This window comes from Peromyscus leucopus, chromosome 1, assembly GCF_004664715.2.
Source record: "Peromyscus leucopus breed LL Stock chromosome 1, UCI_PerLeu_2.1, whole genome shotgun sequence".
NCBI classification, from domain to species: Eukaryota; Metazoa; Chordata; class Mammalia; order Rodentia; family Cricetidae; genus Peromyscus; species Peromyscus leucopus.
The window spans coordinates 171,011,297-171,023,575 of NC_051063.1; positions in this window are offsets into that span (position 1 = coordinate 171,011,297).

Sequence of the window (12,279 nt, forward strand, 5' to 3'; positions counted from 1 at the left end):
CCAAAACCAGAAAAACAATTTAAATAGACCAATAACCACTAAGAAAATAGAAACCATCATTAATTGCCTCTCAACTGCAAAAAGCATCATTGCTCTTATAAAAATTATCTTCATTATGATCTGAAAGTAAAATGCCCAGTGAGGAGTGGGATTTTCCCTAGAAACAATTGTAGCTGGAGGGCTTCTCTCCAGGTTCCCCAAGCCCCGCAGTCCCACAATCCACATATAAAATAATCACTCAGACGCTTATATCATTTATAAACTGTATGGCCGTGGCAGGCTTCTTGCTAACTGTTCTTTTATCTTAAATTAACCCATTTCTATAAATCTATACCTTGCCACGTGGCTGGTGGCTTACCAGAGTCTCTACATGCTGCTTGTCCTGGCGGTGGCTGCAGTGTCTCTCCCCCAGCCTTCCGCTTCCCAGAATTCTCCTCTCTCCTTGTCCCACCTACTTCCTGCCTGGCCACCTACTTCCTGCCTGGTCACTGGCCATCAGTGTTTTATTTATATAGAATGATATCCACAGCAAACAATCACACTATTGTTGGAGAATATTATTTTAAGATGTGTTACTTTTGTTTATGTTGCATTTGCTTAACTCTGTGAAGCTGTGTTACTTTGACTTGTCTAAAACACCTGATGATATACTAAAGAGCTGAACAGCCAATAGCAAGGCAGGAGAAAGGATAGGTGGAGCTGGCAGGAGAGAGGACTAATTGTGGTGGTATTGTATTCCCCAAAATATTGTGCACCCTAATAAACTTATCTGGGGTCAGGGCACAGAACAGCCACTAGATACAGAGGCTGGAAAATGGTGGCACTCACACCTTTAATCCAAGCATTCCAGGGGCAGAAATCCCTCTGGATCTCTATGAGTTCAAGGACACATTGGAAACAGCCAGGCATGGTGACACACACCTTTAATCCCAGAAAGTGAGGCTTTAATCCCAGGAAGTGATGACAGAAAGCAGAAAGGTATATAAGACATGAGGACTAGAAACTAGAAGCATTTGGCTGGTTAAGCTTTTAGGCTTTGAGCAGCACAGTTCAGCTGAGACCCATGAATGTGGACACAGAAGCTTCCAGTCTGAGGAAACAGGATCAGCTGAGGAATTGGCAAGGTGATGTTGCTGTGACTTGTTCTGCTTCTCTGATCTTCCCGCATTCACCCCAATACCTGGTTCAAGGTTTGATTTTACTAATAGGACCTGTTAAGATTCCTGCAACAATTAATAGAAGGAGGAAAAAAAAGCAGGAGAAGACAAAATGGGTGGATGATGCTAGGGGACAGCCATCTGTCTACAGAGTCAACCATGGAGTGAGAGTGAAAGAAAGATTATAGAAGAAAGAAAAGGAAATGGCCCAGAGGCAAAAAGGAGAAGAAAAGTTGACTAAAAACAAGCCAAGCAAAAGCAGTTCATTTATAATAAGAATAAGCCTCCGTGTGTGATTTATTTGGGAGCTGGGAGGTGGCCAGTGCCCAAAAGAGCGAAAACAACAAAATTATGATGTTCCTATGTGGGGCTAGAGTAAAAGAAAATCCAACAACACACTGTACTGGATACAGTGGGATCCTTTCACACAGTATGCACACCATGTCGCATACAGCAGGAACACAGCAGCAGCAAGCAGGAGGAAGCTCAGAAGCAGCAAGGGGCATTCTGGAGACTATTCCACTCCCCAGGTGCCTCTCCAGCCTTTAGCTTTGCTATTTGGGGAATCAAACTCCATAAGCTCCTTGCTGACTGCAGCTCCTCATGACCACTGACAACATTTGAACCCCACTGTGACCCCTTCAGTCTCCTGTGGGTCCTCCCTTCACATCATGCTGCTTCTCCCCATTTCTGCCAAAAACCTGACTGCTTTGCTCCTTCTGGCAGGAAGCTTCACTGGAGCAGCAATTCTCAACCTGTGGGTCTCAACCCATTTGAGAGGTTATGAACTACCCACTGACAGGGGTTGCATATCAGATATCCTGCATATCTGATACTTACATTATGATTCACAACAGTATCAAAACTATAGTTATTAAAATAATTCTATGGTTGGTGTGTCACCGCAGTATAAGGAACTGTATTAAAGGGTTGCAGCATTAGGAAGGTTGAGAACCACTGGTGTAGAGCACAGACATGCTCCTTTTTGAGATCATGTGACCCTGTCATCCCTAAGACAAGTGGGGCTGCTTTTACAGCCTCAATCTCAGTTCACACACAGGCCTGGAATTGAAATTCTTGATACAGTCCCTGGCCCACAAGGGCCTCAATTGGAAGGTGTGATGTCATGACCTGGTGATGGGGAACCGAGGCAGGACCCAGATAACTTAGAGGGGCAGTGTTCTAGGCACAATGGCTAGACACTCAGAGTCCAGTTCTTCTGTCTGTAATTGTGAAGCTGTGCCCCCAAGGGCTCAGCCACTTCAGATCTATATACATGGGTCTTGAAGGGGATGCTGTGGAACATTCTAGACAGTATCTTAAACAGTAGGAGCAAGGTCTTCCCAAGGACTTGAAGTAGCACCGTCACCTAGAAGATCAGAAGGATGTGACAGCCACAATGGGACAGATGCTATCTGCTCCTGAGGGAGCAGATGGCTTCTGGGTTTCAGGGTCACCCTAGAAATGGGGTGTAGTTTTGCACACTTCCCCTCAGCACACCCTATTCTCACTTGTCTATGAGAAGCTGGTTCTCCCACCACCCTCCTGAGAGCCGAGGAGTGGGATCTTCCCAGATTCAGACAGTAGAGAATGCAGGTGAGTGTTGGCAGGTGGAGCTGAGGAGCAGCTGCAGGTCCTGGTGGTGGAGCACCCGGCTGATGGTCACCAGGAGGTGATGCACAATTGCTGGGTACTGTAGAGTAAGTCTATTGGCAGAGTGGCTCCTCTGAGAATACAGCCTTGTGCTACAACTTTATGGAGCCCTTCTTGCTGAATGGTTCTCGATAGGGTTTCCTGGCTTTATTCTGAACTTCCAGACACAATATACTCCAACAACTGAGACCTCTTCATAAGTCACTTGTCCCCATCACACTGTGTGCTCTTGTTGTCAACTACCTTTTCTAGAACATTCAGGTCTTCATAATGGCTCTCCTCTTGTCCCTGTCCCTAGCAAAGTGACTGTATTGCTGGAGGCCAATGTGAGACAAGCTGTTAGGTCCTGAGTCCTTGTGGTAGTTTGAATGTAATTGGTACCTATAAGATTATTGGGAGTGGTACTATCAGGACATGGGGCTTTGTTGTAGTAGGTATGGCCTTGTTGAAGGAAGTATGTAACTGTGGGGGTGTACTTTGAGGTATCCTATGCTCAAGCCAAGCTCAGTGTCTCAGACCACTTCCTGTTACCTGTGGATCAAGATGTAACAACACCTTCTCTAGTACCATGTCTGTCTGCACACCGCCATGCTCCCCTCCATGACGATAATTGACTAAAGGTCTGAAACTGTAAGCCACCACCTCAATGAAATGTTTTCCTTTATAAGAGTCGCTGTGGTCATGGTGTCTCTTAACAGCAACTGGAACCCTAACTTAGACAGAAGATGGTATCAGGGACTGGATATTGTGATAGTCTGGACCATGTTTTTATTTGGAGCAGTATAGAGTATGGGAGTTTGTATTAGGAAAGCAGGGGAATTCTTTAAGTACTGCTTAATGGCCAAAAAAAAAAAATCCAAGAATTTCAGTGTAAATAATTTTCTATTACTTATGTCATTCTTAAAATGTTGTGTATTTATTTTCCATGGAGTCAAAAAATCACATTCAACATAGTGACATATGTTTTTAATGTACTTGTCAATCTTGGTTTACAATTGTTATTTTTATGGTAGAAATACGTAATAGCACACTTACTTACTATCCAATAAATTATAAGAATCTCTCATGCAAACACATTGGATGGCCTATTAAAATTACACTTGTTTTCACACATGAAATCTTAAAAATAAAATAATAAAAACATAAAAAAATAAAATAAAGTAATAAAAACACATAATACTCTCATTACTATTTTACTTTGTAAAAATTTCTTATTTACTTTTTGTGAAGTACAGATTATTTCCTAGTGAGGATTAGCAAATATTTGTAACTCTGAAGATTGATCAAGTGTGTGTTGTTTGTTAGGTCCCAGGAAATTAGCATTCAGGAAAAGGGGAAAGTCTCACACTAAAACTGCTTTTAATAAGGTTTACAGCGTAAAATTTGATATTATTATGATCTATTTCCTTACCTGTTTGATGGTATCTGAAAAGATTATATATTAAAAACAAGGAGAAGCACTACTAGGAATATTAGCTAGTGTAGCTAATCTTTTTAACATTGGGTAACAAACAGCTCACTTTTCCTTTAGGGTTATAATATTAAAGTGATATTGGTACTGAACTTCAGAAGACAATATCAAAAAGACCACCCCAACATGGATGATGACTCATGGAAACTGCATCTATTTGCACTCCTCATGTGACTCATAGGCAGTTCAACTGATTTCAGATTCTCTTCTCCCCAGCAATTGTTAGCCTGTGTGTAACCTTGGGAATGGACTTATGAATATTTTAAGCTTCAGAAACTTCCTGAAACTTGTGAATTTCATTTGCTTCCTGAATCTCCTCCCCCGCCCCCCCCAAAAAAGGATGTTTTAATTCAGGGGAAGTCACCATACAGCAGCTAATACACCTATTGATTCACCAATGTATACTCTTCTTTACTGAAACTCTCTCTCTCTTCCATGATAATTTTAGGTTATGATAATTTGACAAAATTAACTGTTGGTGTTACTTATATAGAATTTTGTTTCCAAAACAGGGAAATGGATTTTTTCAGAAATAATAGAACAGTGAGAACAGGTTGGATTAGACAGACACACCCTTAAACTTCAAATCTTGAAGTAAAATATAATGGATAATATCCTGCATTTTAAATTTGCAGAATAAACTCTGGGTCCTATTGTGCATTTGAGGATTACGATTTAAAAGGTTAATTATTGTGGATATCATATAAAATTCACTTCATTTGTGACTAACTTGCTTAATTATTTATTAATTGATATACGTACATGTATTCTATTCATCTGCTTTCCCTGACTCCACTCATCTAAATTCCTGCTAACCTTTCTACCTTTCTATTCTATGTTGGCTCATGAACTCTGTGGTTAATTTAAATGTGAAGAACATTTTACCTTCTACTGAGTGAGGGTTACCCAGAAGAGATTATTATTGCCCTACAAGGTGTCATTCTCTAGAAGGTGAGCTTGGACCTCTCAAATGATAAATGGCTTTTGAGAATTCCAAAAAAAAAAAAAGAAGAAAAAATAATGGATGCTTTTCAAGATCTATGTATGCAACTACAGACAGTCTATCAGAGGAGGTTACCAGAAAAACAAAGATGGTGAACTGAGCCACAAAATGAGCAGGCTTCAATCAGGTGTTAAATTCTATTGAAATTTCCATCTAAACAAATAACAAAGTAAAGTTAACTGAATTGGTGTGTGTTTTTAAGGTCATATTATTATTGTTTCAAAATTGATATTCTTCACTCTCAACAAATAATTCTGCTATAGCAAAAAAATGAGTTGCAGTGGTCATGGTGTCTCCTCATACCAACAGAAACCCTAGCTAAGACAGAAGATGGTACCAGGGACTGAGTATTGTGATAGGCTGGACCATGTTTTCATTTGGAGGAATGTGGAGTATGTGAGTTCAGAGTAGGAAAGCAGTGGAATTCTCTAAGTACTGCTAATGGGCCAGACTAGTAGGAACATGGAAGACATTGGTGTTGAGTTATTTGAACTATGGGGCCCTGTCAAGAGATTTCAGATGAGAAGAATATTAATATGTGGCCTAGAGATTGTTCTTGTGATATTTTGGTGAAGAATATGGCTGCATTTTGTCCTTGTCCCAAAAGTCTGCCTGAGGCTAAAGTGAAGTGTTTTGGATTAATTCCATTGGCAGAGGAAATCTCAAAACCACCTAGCATAGACTCTGTTGTGTTTTTATGACTGGCCACACTTATACAGATTTATAATGAAAAAGAGGAAGCTGAGCACGGAAAAAATACAAAATGTACAATTTGAGGAGAAATGGCACGAGGAAGTGGAATGGAACTAATTCTAGTATTCAAAGAGATAAACATATTAAGAAATGGAATACAGGGAGTGGTGGCCTCAGGGCAAGATCCTACGAAGCTAAGTTTCCAACAGGTGAAAATAAATTAAAGAAAAGCTTAAATTAGGGTGTGGGGGTACACGCCTTTACTCCCAATACTTGGAAGGCATAGGCAGGGGGATCTCTGAGTTTGAAGCCAGCCTGGTCTATGAAGAGAATTTCAGGACAGACATGCTTAGGCAGTGAAGGAAACCAAGAAAAACAGAAAATTGGTGAAGATGAAAATAAACAAGGGGGTCACACTACAGCACCAGCAAGCAGCAGAACATGGCAGCTTTGGCCACCTGGTTTTGATTAGGGATGGAAGAAATGGACTATGGAATTTTCCTCCTTGACTAAGGAAAACCACTGAGGCTAGGCAAGTGTCAGGGGTGTCCCTAAATGCAGGACCAGAGAGGCCATTGTGTGAAGCTGTGAAGGAGAAGCTTGGATTGCCTTGGAGACCCCAAGATGTTGGAGATGCCAGAGCCCTGGGATACCTGCTGAGAAGAGCTGTAACAGGAAGTGGAACCAGCCCAAGAGAGTAATGTGTTGTGGTCAATATAGCTGAAAGAAGCTGTAGATCTGAAGTGCAGTTTGAGGTAAGACCTGGAGATGCAGAGTTTGGAGTTTGCCCAGATGATTTTCAGTCTCACTTTGGTCCAGTATTTCTTCATTATGCTCCCTTCCCTACACTTTAGAAGAGTAATGTAAATCTTGTGCCATTACATGTTGAAAGCATGTGTTTTTTAATATTTATTTTATAGGAGATTATAGTTAAGAGATTGCATGAATCTCAGAAGAAACTTTGAACTTTGCACTTTTAAACATTGTTGATGTGTGATAGACTATGGAAACTTTTGTAGCTGGACTAAATATATTTTCCATTATGATATTGTTACAAGCTTATGGGGGCCAGGAAGTGGGATGTGGTGGTTTGAATGTAATTGTCCTGCACAAGATAACAGGGAAGTGGCACTATTAGGAGGTGTGGTTTGTTGGAGTAGATATGGCCTTGTTGGAGAAAGTGTGTCACTTAGAAGCAGGCTTTAAGTTCTCCTATGCTCAAGCCATACCCATTGTCTCAGTTTACTTCCTGTTGCCTCTGGATCAAAATTGTAGAAAACTCAGCTTCTTCTCCAGCATGTCTGCCTGCATGCTGCCATGTTCCATCATGATAATAATGGACTGAATCTCTAAGTCATAAGCCCTCCCATTAAATGTTTTCCTTTGTAAGAGTCTCCGTGGTCATGGTGTCTCTTCACAGCAATAGAAATCCTAAGACAGACCTGATTATCAGTCATCCTCCAAGATGTAGCAGCACTGGGACAGGACCCAATGTCAGACATGCTGTGGCTGCAGATCAGCCCAGGGAATGCCTGAACTTGCTCAGTGAGAAGGTGGTGGCTTGTGTTGTGAGAACCTGAATTATAATGAGAAATGTGAGGTTGTTTTCTCCTATTTTAGATTTGCTTTTATTCTCCCTGTCTCTTAGCCTGTGTCATTGTCTCTGTCTCTTTGTCTGTCTGTTTGTTTCTTTCTCTCTCTCTCTCTCTCTCTCTCTCTCTCTCTCTCTCTCTGTATGTGAGTATGCCACATGTGTGTATGGTTCTTATTGAAGCCAGCAGAGGGCATCATTGCCCTTGGATATGAAGCTGCAGGCAGCTGTGAACCTCCTGATGTGTGTCCTGGGAACTTCAGGTCTTCCAGAAGAACAGCAAGTGCTCTTAGCTTCTGAGAGTTTTTACATTTTGTGCTTGGAAGGTTTTGAGTTTGCAGGTTCTCTTTGCATGTCACTATCAATCTCATTCTCATCCACCTGTGACACAAACATCATATTCTACACCGTTATGAGGCAGCCGGTTGGGCCACCACCAGCCTGTCTTTATCCAGGGACTGTCACTTGTATCCCTGTTGTGGCAATGTGTTCAGAATAGTTACCTTCTCCAGGGAGTCAGGACTCACTCCTGCTTTCTAACTGCAGGTCCATCTCCTCTGCTAATTCCAGGCCCCGCTTAGCCCTCACAGAACTCTGAGCTGGGCAGGTGTGTGTGTACCTGGACACATGTACAGTCTCAGATATGAGAAGTTAAGAACCATTCAACAAATATTTAATTGTAAAAATTTGAGGGCTACGGTGTAACTCTGTAGGCAGAGCTTACTTAGTGTGCACAAAGCTCTGGATTTGATCCCCAGGACTTTGTTCAAAAAGATACACACAGAAGGATGAGAAGTTCAAAGTCATCCATGGTTATGTACTGAGTTTGATGCTAGCCTGGGCTGTGTGAGACACACTCACAAAAATTTTTAAAAAACTCAGGAAAGAAAATGTAAGAGTAAATAGTGGTCTCTGGATGGGTGTTTGACACACTTTTGTTTACTTTCTCCTGAGTTGTTTGTCCTTGTCCATATACCTCCACCTGTCAAAAGTGAAGCATGTCTCCCCATTATACACCTAACTGGACCTGACCATGAGGCTTGGTCACAGTTGCAAAGGGGGCTTAAAACAACCTCACTCTTCTAATCTGACATTCCAAGTGTACCCTATGATTGGCCCCTCTGAATTTTGTACATCCATGGTACCCACTGTATGTCACAAACTTCATTTGACCTCAAAGTCATGGGCACCATACCTGGGAAGGCACAGGGCACTGGCCTTCCTGTGGTCTGAGGTGAGTCATGAGCCTGGCCCTTAGGATTTTATTCTCAAAGCCTATGGCGGCTCTGGCCTCAGATTCTGCATGCTCTGGGTGTCAGGTGTGTGCTCTCTGCTTTTGTGATGTTCCCACGGGCTGGGCAGAGAGAATGTCTGTAGGAGGTGGGTGTGTGGCTGTCAGGCAGTGTTCTCATGGGTCCCCATTGACCCTGATACTTGACATTTGCTCAAAGACAAAATAATAATTGTGTGAAAGACAGACACTGACTTCTATTCCTGTGTCTAGAATGAGACTGTCCTTAAAATCAGGACAGGTTCAGAAATTGTGGGGCTGCAATGTACTCTGGAAGAATTTACAGGTGGAAAATGAGTGAGGTATCTCAAACTTAAGGATTTGTTCAACCCCATCTGCTACCCAGGACCAACACCTATGACTGAGTGAAGCCCAGCTTCTCTAAGTAGCACACACCAGTCCACAGGTGACATGTGTGCACTACTAAGAAAATTAGGCTAACAGTGTGAGTGACTCCATATTGACCTGACTGAGGGCTTAGTGCAAAACCACAGGCTTATCACAGTGTTTGATTTCACATTTAGTAGATGTCTGTATCAATCCAAATGGTCCCCTTCTTTCACAATCTGTTTCTTTGGTACCTAAATAATAGGTGGGCATGAATCAAAGGCCATTTTCCTACTTTTAAAATGATCATGGTTTTCTGGTTAATATGTTGGTTTTCTAAAAGGCAGTGATGGATTTTCTAATGTTAAATCACCCACATTCCTAAAACATAGTCAAGGTTATAATTCTGCAACTGATTTTGGCAGTATTTCATTTAGGGGTTTTCACCTCTCTGAAGGTAGACAGGAAAGAGGTTTCACCTCCTCATTTTTTTCTGGAAAGTTTTGACATTGTTCCTGAGCACTCAGTTGCCTGGTAGAATTGTGTAAGGAGGGCATGGACTGATCCTGGATGTTTTGTGGATTGTGCTTTTTTGTTTAAACTCCTTCTCTGGGAAATAACAGGATCACTGCCTGTCTTAGGGTTTCTATTGCTTCAACAAAACACCATGACCAAAGAGCAAAAAGGAGAGGAAAGAGTTTATTTGCCATATACTTCTATATCATAGTCCATTAATGAAGGAAGTCAGGACAGAAACTCAAGCTGGGCAGGATCCTGGATGCAGGAGCTGATGCAGAGGCCATGGAGAGGTGATGCTTACTGCCTGGGGCTCATGGCTTTCTCAACCTGATTTCTTATAGAACCCAGGACCCCACCCACCATGAACTGGACCCTTCCCCATTGATCGTTAATTGAGAAATGCCTTACACCTGGATCTTATGGAGGCATTTTCACAATTGAGGTTCCCTTCTCTCTCATGACTCTAGCTTGTGTCAAATTGATGTACTACTAGCCAGTTCACTGCCCTTAAACTTCTGCAAGTGTGCCCCACAACTCACTGCCAGACCCGAACAGAGTATCTTATCTTGTTGTTTTGAGTTGGGTTAGATTTATTGATCTCTTCTTGGTTTAAATTTGGTAGCTTGGGTGAATCTAGAATTTCCTACATTTCTTTAGATTTTCCAACTTAATGGAAAACAGATTTTTAAAATATTCCCTTACAATATTCTGAATTTCTTTGGTGTCAGTTGTGATGTTTCTTCATTCCTTTGTGATTCAGTCACTCTGGGTCCTTCCTCTCTTCCCTTTGGTTAGTTGGGCCCAGGACCTGTCAATCTTGTTTACCCTCTCAAAGAACCAGCTCTCCATATGCCCGGCTGTTGATCTTTTCTAAACAGGCACAGTAGCAGTCTTGACTATGGGAGCTGGCTGACTCAGAAGAGAGCTGCTGGGCAACACCTCCTTATTAAAAGAAAGTCGAGTCCACACTACATGAATAGAGCAACACCCTCTGCTTGGACTTTTATATCCCTTTCCTAACCTGACAGAAAAAAAAAATGTTCACATTTTAGAAAGCGTCTTAGCACATTATCAAAAATGACCTTGATGTGAGGGAATACTCTCTCTATACAAAATCCAGAAAGGAAGGCACATATATACTGACATGTTAGCTGTTATTACAGTTTTAGATCATAGAAGACATTTATTCCCCTTGTTTTAACTAGAAAATAAGACCTTCTAGCCCCACGGTACAAAAGTCATTTTCTCCTCCTCCAATCCTATGCTTAAAACAGAAGTTCCTGGTATTTAAAAAAAAGAACCCCTGGTTCTCCATCCCCTTCAAAATTTATGAGTGATAAGTCTTATATATTATTTTGTATATGTTTATAAGTGTCCAATTTTTCTATACTGGTGACATTAACCATCTTATGATTTTTATATTAGACAAAGCATTCTCTCATTATTCTCTCCATTAAAAGACTATCAGTTTGAAAGCGTTAGCTCCTGTTGGTATTGTTGGAGGCATATGGCTGGGAAAACTCATATATCTGTAAATATATCCTGCAAAACAATGTGCCAATCCAAAAACTGTACCATGGAGTTTGGGTATACCCTCCTTAAGATACACAGACAGTGGGTGGTGGTGGCACACACCTTTAATTCCAGCACTCGGGAGGCAGATATGAATGAGTTTGTGGCCAGCCTTGTCTACACAGCAAGTTCCAGGAGGGCCAGAATTGTTACCCAGAAAGCCCCTGTCTTGAACCACCTGTCTCCCCCCTCCAAAAAAAATGACATTAGTACTGATTTTTATCATGTGGTAATAGAGCCCATGTTGGAGTCTCTTCTGAGTCTCCCAATTCCATGATCCCATTAGGAATACAGAAGATGAAATTAAAATGGAAAAGTTGGAAGAGGAGGACTGGGATGTGTACCTGACTGCCTGTGGCACAGGAAGTCCTAGGAGTACAGTGATCCTCTGAGGGTTCTCAACACTGGAAACCATTTCAATAGTCACTAACCAAGATAATGGCCAAGTCATATGGTCACCTAAATCTTGATGAAGTCACCAGCCAAGATGGCAACAAAGTCACTTGGTTTCTTTCTGTGTGGTGAGGTCAGCTCATGATAAATGAGTCCACACCTCACCAGGGCATGAGTCCATGGGGAATATAGAAATGTGGGCGGCCACTGCTTTATTTCTCAAACAATGGATCTCAAGCACGGATATAACAGAAGAAAGTACCCAGAATACAGGTGTGTGGGCCCCAAAGAACAAAATAAAGACACAGAGAAAGAATAATCATGGCTTCGATCCAGGACCGGGGGTCCATATGTGTCAGCACAGATGTAACTATGAATGCAAAGTGATTCATTCGGATTTTCCTTTTATCTCACTGAGCTCTTAGGTAGAAGCTAGGATCCACAAGGCCCTCTATAGGACTTTAATTAGCAATCACTTCTCTGTGTTTGTGTACACTCCCTGCCTGTCCTTCTATGCCTGTGTATGTAGGTGGTGATGGTGGTGGTGGTGATGGTAGTGTTGGTGGTGCTGGTGGTGGTTGGTGGTTTGCTGGCATGTATGTGTGTACA